The 7,567-nt window shown below is 37.5% G+C and overlaps 1 protein-coding gene across 3 annotated transcripts in view; it reads left to right on the forward strand.

Annotated features, from left to right (window-relative positions):
- LOC106870038 (N-acetylglutamate synthase, mitochondrial) overlaps nucleotides 1-7,567 on the forward strand; it is a 91,802-nt gene that overhangs the window by 48,419 nt on the left and 35,816 nt on the right. For all 3 annotated transcript variants that reach the window (XR_008265844.1, XM_052974196.1, XM_052974195.1), the window contains exon 2: nucleotides 2,878-2,950. The gene's annotated coding sequence lies outside the window, so the exon portion shown is untranslated. The remainder of the gene's footprint in view (nucleotides 1-2,877; nucleotides 2,951-7,567) is intronic.

The raw sequence follows: 7,567 nt of genomic DNA on the forward strand, positions 1-7,567 counted from the left end.
ATATATATATATATATATATATATATATATATATATATATATATACACACATATATATATACATATATATTTATATATACACACATCTGTGTATATGCATACATGAGTATACATGTATGTGTGTTTGTGTGTCAAACACAATGTTGTATTTGTGAGCATTTTGATATTAAGTTGTCCTAAACATTGAAATATGAGAGACTGGCCAAAACACCACCATTTCATGTGTATAACATATACTGCAAGACAGGATTATTAATATTATACCATCAATCTGTCATTCTCTCCTCCACACCTCTAAACAGTAAGTATATTGAATGATTGGAGACAAAGGGCCCACTGTTTCACAAGCCTTTGTACGCACACACACACACACACACACACACACACTCACTGAGTATTACTAGTGGTGAACCACAGAGCAAAAGTATGAGCAATAAGGATATGAACAGCTTCTGTATTTTACTTGTTTCAGTCATTCGACTGTGCCCATGCTGGAACACCACCTTCATGAATTTTTGTTTGAGCAAATTGACTCCAGTACTTGTTTTGTTTTGTTTTTTACCTTGCTATTTACTCTGTTGGTCTCTTTTGCCAAGCAGCTAAGTTACAGGGATGTAAATGTGCCAACACCAGCTGTCAAGCAGTGGTGAAGAGCAAACACACAGACACGCACACACACACACACACACACACACACACACACACACACACACACACACCCCTTAACGTAGTTCTCGGGGAGATTCAGCGTGACACAGAGTGTAACAAGGCTGGCCCCCTTTGAAATATAGGTATAACCGAACAGAAACAGGAAGAAAGTGTGAGAGAAAGTTGTGGTGAAAGAGTACAGCAGGTTCGCTACCACCCCTGCTGGAGCCTTGTGGAGCTTTAGGTGTTTTCGTTCAATAAACACTCATAAGGCCTGGTTTGGGAATCGAAACTGCAATCCCATGACCGCGAGTCCGCTGCCCTAACCATTGGGCCATTGCACCTCCACAACTCTAGACGTAGTCTTAAATCAAATACATTTGATCGATTTAACATTCACCCTTCCTTGGGTATTCTTTTATCAACTTTATTTATTTTTTTACTGGATGTTTTGTATTTTCAAATTTTTATTTGTTTTTTGTTATTTTTGTCAGCTGTTTTAAAGCATATTCTTAATCCATTAGTTGTTAATCTATGTCACCAGAACATTCGGAGGGTGTCAAGTGTGTTTTTTTCTTTTGTTTTTTTTTTGTTTTGTTTCTCTTTCCTGTATTGATTTCCAGCACTTACATGTATCGAAATGTGTCAAATGTTACAGTTATAGACTTGAAAATGCTTATGCATATTTAAGGGTATCAAATGCTATGATGTATTGATTTGTGCGTTAGGTACTCCAGCTTATACTAAATGTGTTAAGAGGGGTGCTTGCAGTCTGTGAAACAACACTGATGATGATGATGATGATGATGATGATGATGATGATGACAGTAACAGCACAACAAAAGAAAAACTTAATTTTAGTTTCTTGATAACCACAAGGTCACAGGCGTGTAACAAGAACAACAACATTTTGAACGAATCAATCCCTCTTATGTGAAAAGTGCGTAGGTGTGACAATCCTTAACCCTTTGGCATTCAGATTATTCTGTTACATGTAATGCTTAGAATCAAACTCGGAATCTTAGGGTTAGTAGCCCGCGCTCTTGACCACTATGCCATATGCTGTGGGCAGTTAAGGAAGTATTGATAAATCGGGTATAGCTGACCATGTATGGCAAAATGGAGACCACCTCCCTCTGTGGGACGAAGTTAAAATAATAGACAGAGAACACCACTGGAAAATATGAAAACTAAAAGAAGCAGCACATATGCTAGGACACAACAACCTCCTAAGGAGACCTAATGCAGATATGAATAGCATATGGGAACCGGTATTAAGGAAGGATAGGAGAATATTAGATTTATAAGCCCTAAAATTTACTCCATAATTACCCACGGACATATGGCGTAGTGGTTAAGAGTGCGGCCTACTAACCCCAAGATTCTGAGTTTGATTCCAAGCAGTGACATGAATAATAATAATAATGTAATGCTTATTTATTAATATTGGTTTGAATTAATCATGCATTATTTTGTAGTTTCGAAATTTTGATGATGTGGGTTTTTTTTTTTTTTTTGTAGTTTCAGCACTGAGCTGCGGCCATACTGATGAAACGCTGTTGAACACTGGGGCTGGTGTTATAGACTTATCCCCACCCCGGAAATTACTGGCCTTGTGTTATTGTTGTTGTTGTTGTTGTTTATGAAGACTTGATTTAAGGTCTATATTTAGAATCTCGTATTTTATGGTAACTGCGTGGGAAACTTTGGATTTTATTTTACGTATTAATTGATGGAAGCAACATGTTCTCTGCAGCATACTGGTGTTCTCGATGCTGAAGTCAAAATCAAATGCCACCAATCTTTACATGTAGAGCAAACAAACCATTTATAGAATTTATTAGAAACAAATACAGTTTGAATTTATGAGGCCTTTAGATAAATAATCCAACCACTGCTGCTGTTTTGTGGCAGATTATGTTACATATATTAATTACCTTAATTATCTAGTTTGTTCCTAAAAGCAGCAGGATGCTGGACGTGGTAGTGCACCAGACTAGATACCTTACAGTATTTAATTTCATCTTTCTGTATGTTCTGAAGCTAAACTCTAGCTGTTGTTGTCCACTTTGGCTTTCAACCCTCTGAGGACAATAATAAGTACCAGTAATAGACTAGGGGAGGCAGGGTTATTCGATTGGCTATACTCATCTTGCCCATTTCAAATTTATAGCATTGTGTTGATAAAAGAAACTGGTTCCAATATTGTTCTTTTCTTTATTTTTCTAGGGTCAGCTGACTTGAAAGTATTTCTAAGGAGTTAAAAAAGACAATTTACCTCTAACCTGTGGTGTGCCATAAGGTATGTAACTGTTGTTATTTCTGTTCTTGAGTGGAGTTACTCCATTCCAAATGGCTTCTAAACATTCTCTGGTTATAAAGATGATGTGATGGCTTAATTGATGTATTAGTTAATGAACAATTGACTGGATGACACCATTGTAAAGCTTGATATAAAAAATAGACATAGGAAGGGCAGTGGTAACCATGCCGAGACAGTCAGGGGGCCTGGGCAGCGCTTCAACTAGCTAGCCCCTATCAAACCGTCCAGCCCATGCCAGCATAGAAAACGTATGTTAAATTATAATGATGAAGATGATGTGTGGTGTATATATATATATATATATATATATATGTATGTGTGTGTGTGTGTGTGTGTCTACAGTTATGTAATAGTGTTAAAATATGAAAAGACACACATCTTCACACACACATGCAAGTACCAAAGCCATATCAACATTACATATAACCATACACCATCATCATCACCATCACCACCAGCATCACTTCTTATGGAGAATCGAAATCCATGTTCTCACACCACATTTGCCTACATGTCTTGCTTCTACCATTCCATTGCAGATAATTACAATTAAAAATATAAATAAAAGGCCGTAGGAAATGGATTGCATTGGAAATAAATGCAAATCTGTCTGTCGACAATTCTGAAGTGTTGCTATCATTAGCATGGCTGTCAGTCAGGGCAGATAAGCCAGTGTTAACTCTTTAATCCTATTATGTAGGAAGGAATAAGAAGAGGCGCTTGTACCATCTCTCTCTCTCTCTCTCTCTCTTTCTCTCTCTCTCTCTTTCTCTCTCTCTCTCTCTCTCTGTATGTATGTATGTATATGGATTTGTGCTGCTGTAATCCAGCTATTCAGAGGCTTGGTTGGTTCGCTGGTTTGGGAATGTGAGTTCCTGCCAGGGGCTGTGGAGTCGAAACTAGAAACTTCAACTCTGACTCCTGTACCATTGGCATCTCCGACTCTCATTCTGACTCTCACTCTGACTCCTCTTTATATGTGATCAAGTGATTGTGGTCTACATATCTCATAAAACATATGCATACGCTTGTACTTTGAGTAAGCCTATTATATGTTATAACTGGTCTAAGATCTAATAAAGTTCTTTCACTCAAATTGGGGGCTGATCATTTTGAAGGGTTTCTGCTTGGATTCCCCAGTATTCAGTCTGTCTCACCTGTAGGCTAGTCGGTTACTAGTTTCTCTCATTAGTATTGCTTTGCTGGGTTTTTTTTATTCTATTTTGTTTTATTTTATGTTCTTTTCATCTAAATATTTTTACCTACGTACATGTGTATGTGTGTAGAGAGAGAGAGAGAGAGTGGATGTTAAATATGTTGATGATGATGATATATATATATATATGTGTATATATATGTATAGGAACATGTGTTTATAATGTACAGGTGTGTGTGTGTATATATATGTATGTATATGTATACAGATGTGTATGTATATATATGTATGTATGTATGTATATATATATACAGGTGTGTATGTATATATATGTATACAGGTGTGTGTGTGTGTGTGTATATATGTATGTATATGTATACAGGTGTGTACGTATATGTATGTATGTATATGTAAATGTTTATATATATCTTTGTTTTTAAGTATATTTGCGTGGTTTTTTTCTTTCATTTTTAGTTTTGTTGCGTTATATTTAGATTATTTTTATCATCACAGCATCATCACCACCATCATCATTATCATCGTCATCATTATTATTATACATGCTCATACTCACACAACACACATGTGCTTGCGGTCATGTAAATTCTCTTATGCACACACACACACACACACACACACACACACACACACATCTATACAATGTTATGCTTCCACGCACACACACACACACATTCATGCATTCTGTTATTTTCACACACACACACACACACACACACACACCTGCACATTATCTTACTTCCACATGCACACATATACATTTTTCTACATGTACACACTCACACTCTATCACTTCGATATGAATGCCTTCTCCCTTCCGTGCACACACACACATGCATGTAATTACAGAAAAAATCAAGTCTTTAAAAACACACACACACAGGTATATAAGCACACACACACACATACACACACACAAGCATATATATACATATTTATAAACACAGGCACACATGTTATTACAGTAAGAAAACCAAAAGCTCATAAAAGCACACACACGCACACACACACTTACATGCACACACACACACATTAATATACACAGGTAATTGTAAAAACACACTTGTATATAATTAGAAAAACAGTCCTGCGCATAAACACACGTTACCATACATACATGCACACACACATACGTACGCACACACACATGTATATATAATTATGGAAAACCATGAACGTATACTTACCATACAAACACACACATATAAGCCACTCGTACACAATTACTGTGAATACACACACATGAACTCACGCATACACATATTCACAGACTCACACACATTATAAATTCACACACACAGGCATGCACACATAGACACACATCTACTCACAGGTATCCACGTAAACACACACTTGCACATTGGTGTGCACACACATACACACACCGCCAAAACACATATTACACATGGACCTACACTCATAGACCTGCATTCATATATGCACACACACAGTCCCATATACACATCCACGTCCACAGATGAACACACATTCTACAAATACATCCGCACACACTCCTCTCTCTCTCATACACACACACACACACACACACACATACGCCCTTCTCTCTCTCTCATACATACATATTCACTCGCACAGCCAAAGATGCGTTCTTGTTTGTTTGTTTTTTTAACCTCCTGCTCCGTTCATAGAATATTTTTGGTGCCAACACTCGCACACAAAACACAAAAAGTAAATCTATTTACAGTCTGTAATAAATTCTACCAAAATTCTTCCTGTTACTTCTTCCTTGTGTCAATCACAATACCACATTCCTATTCTACTTCACAAAAAAAGTCAATACCCATTCTACATCATATTCTACCATTTGTTGTTCTTAATGTCTGTTTTTCATGTTTTGTTTCGCCTTCTTAACTTTGAGTTCTTCATTCAGTATTTTTTCTGATTTAGTTTTTGTTTTTGTTGGGGTTTTTTTTTTTTTTACCTTTTGGATCCAAGTTAGCTTACCTTTTATAATTATCGTTACAAATGGTGAGTGTGAAATTCATACTCATCTTTATTCAAATGATGATGCTAGATATCTACCGAAAGATGGAATTGATCTTTTCTGCAACTCACAGTGGTTGTGTGGTAAGAAGCTTGCTTCGCAACCACATGGTTCTGGGTTGAGTCACACTGTGTGGCACCCTGGGCAAGTGTGATCTCTGACAACTATATCTGGCCTATTGGCCTTTATTTTTCTATCTGTTATTATTATTATCATTATTATTATAGAGTGCATGGCCTAGAGGTTAGAGTGTGGCACTCACAACTGCAAGATCGTGCTTTCAATTCATAGACCGGGTGGTGCATGGTGTTCTTGAGCAAAGCACTTCATCTCACGTTGCTCTACAATCACTTTGACACCTGATGCATGGCACACCATGCACCTGTTCAGGTAATGCCGATTTGATGTAGAAGGTGAGCTAATGGGTGACATGAACATTTTGATCACTATGAACAAATCATTTGAGTGAGTCATTCAGCAAAAAGCTGAAAGCTCATAAGTTGTCTTTGACGGGAGAGTCCATCAATATTATGCCCCCCCCCCGCTACTTCTACTCATGATCAGAGATCCACATATTGCCAGCCAGCCACCAAGGGACATGCCCAAGTGATTAAGGTCAAACAACTGACAAGTGGGCAATGGGCTGGCCGAATCGTTTAGCATGTCAGATAATATGCCTAGTGACTTTTCTTTTGGTTCTTTATGTTCCAAGTTCAAATCCTTTGTCTTCCATCCTTTACGGGTCAATATGATAGAGTACAAGTCAAATACTGGAGCAGATATAATCATCTTGCCCCTCCCCTCAAAATTGCTAACCTTGTGTTAAAATTACAAAACTAGAAAGAAAAAATGGTATTATTATCATTAATTTTTGTGTCTGTTCATAGTTTTCCAGCAGAAACAAAATTACTGAGCAAAACACCTTTCAAAGTTTGAAAATGTGTTTCTGACAGGAAACCTTAGGTCCTTGACTCACTCCTATTGTATACTCGGGTAATATCCCCCCCACACACACACACACTCACATGCATGCGTGCACGTATGTCATTTTATGTGTAGAGTACACCTGCTCTTGTTTGTAAAATCTGACCTAGGACAACATGCAAGAAACACACTGAAATGATTTACATGCGCAGTAAGGTCAAATCCCTTTGCATAAAAAGCATGTGTACTTGAATGTGAGTGAGTGAGTGCGTGTGTGTGTGTGTGTGTGTGTGTGTGTGAAGCAAATAACAAGACAGGTAGAAAAGTGGGTAGATGAATGGGTGGATGAACGGATGGAGGGGGAGGGGGAGATTGATTGAGTTAGAAGGCAGAGATAGGATGGGGAGAGAAGGGAAGGAAGGAGGTTCCAAGTGAAAAAAATAAAAGGAAAAACTAATTATATTGAGTTGGTGGTGGTGATGGTGGTTGATTG

This window comes from Octopus bimaculoides, chromosome 18, assembly GCF_001194135.2.
Source record: "Octopus bimaculoides isolate UCB-OBI-ISO-001 chromosome 18, ASM119413v2, whole genome shotgun sequence".
In the NCBI taxonomy this organism is placed as follows: Eukaryota; Metazoa; Mollusca; class Cephalopoda; order Octopoda; family Octopodidae; genus Octopus; species Octopus bimaculoides.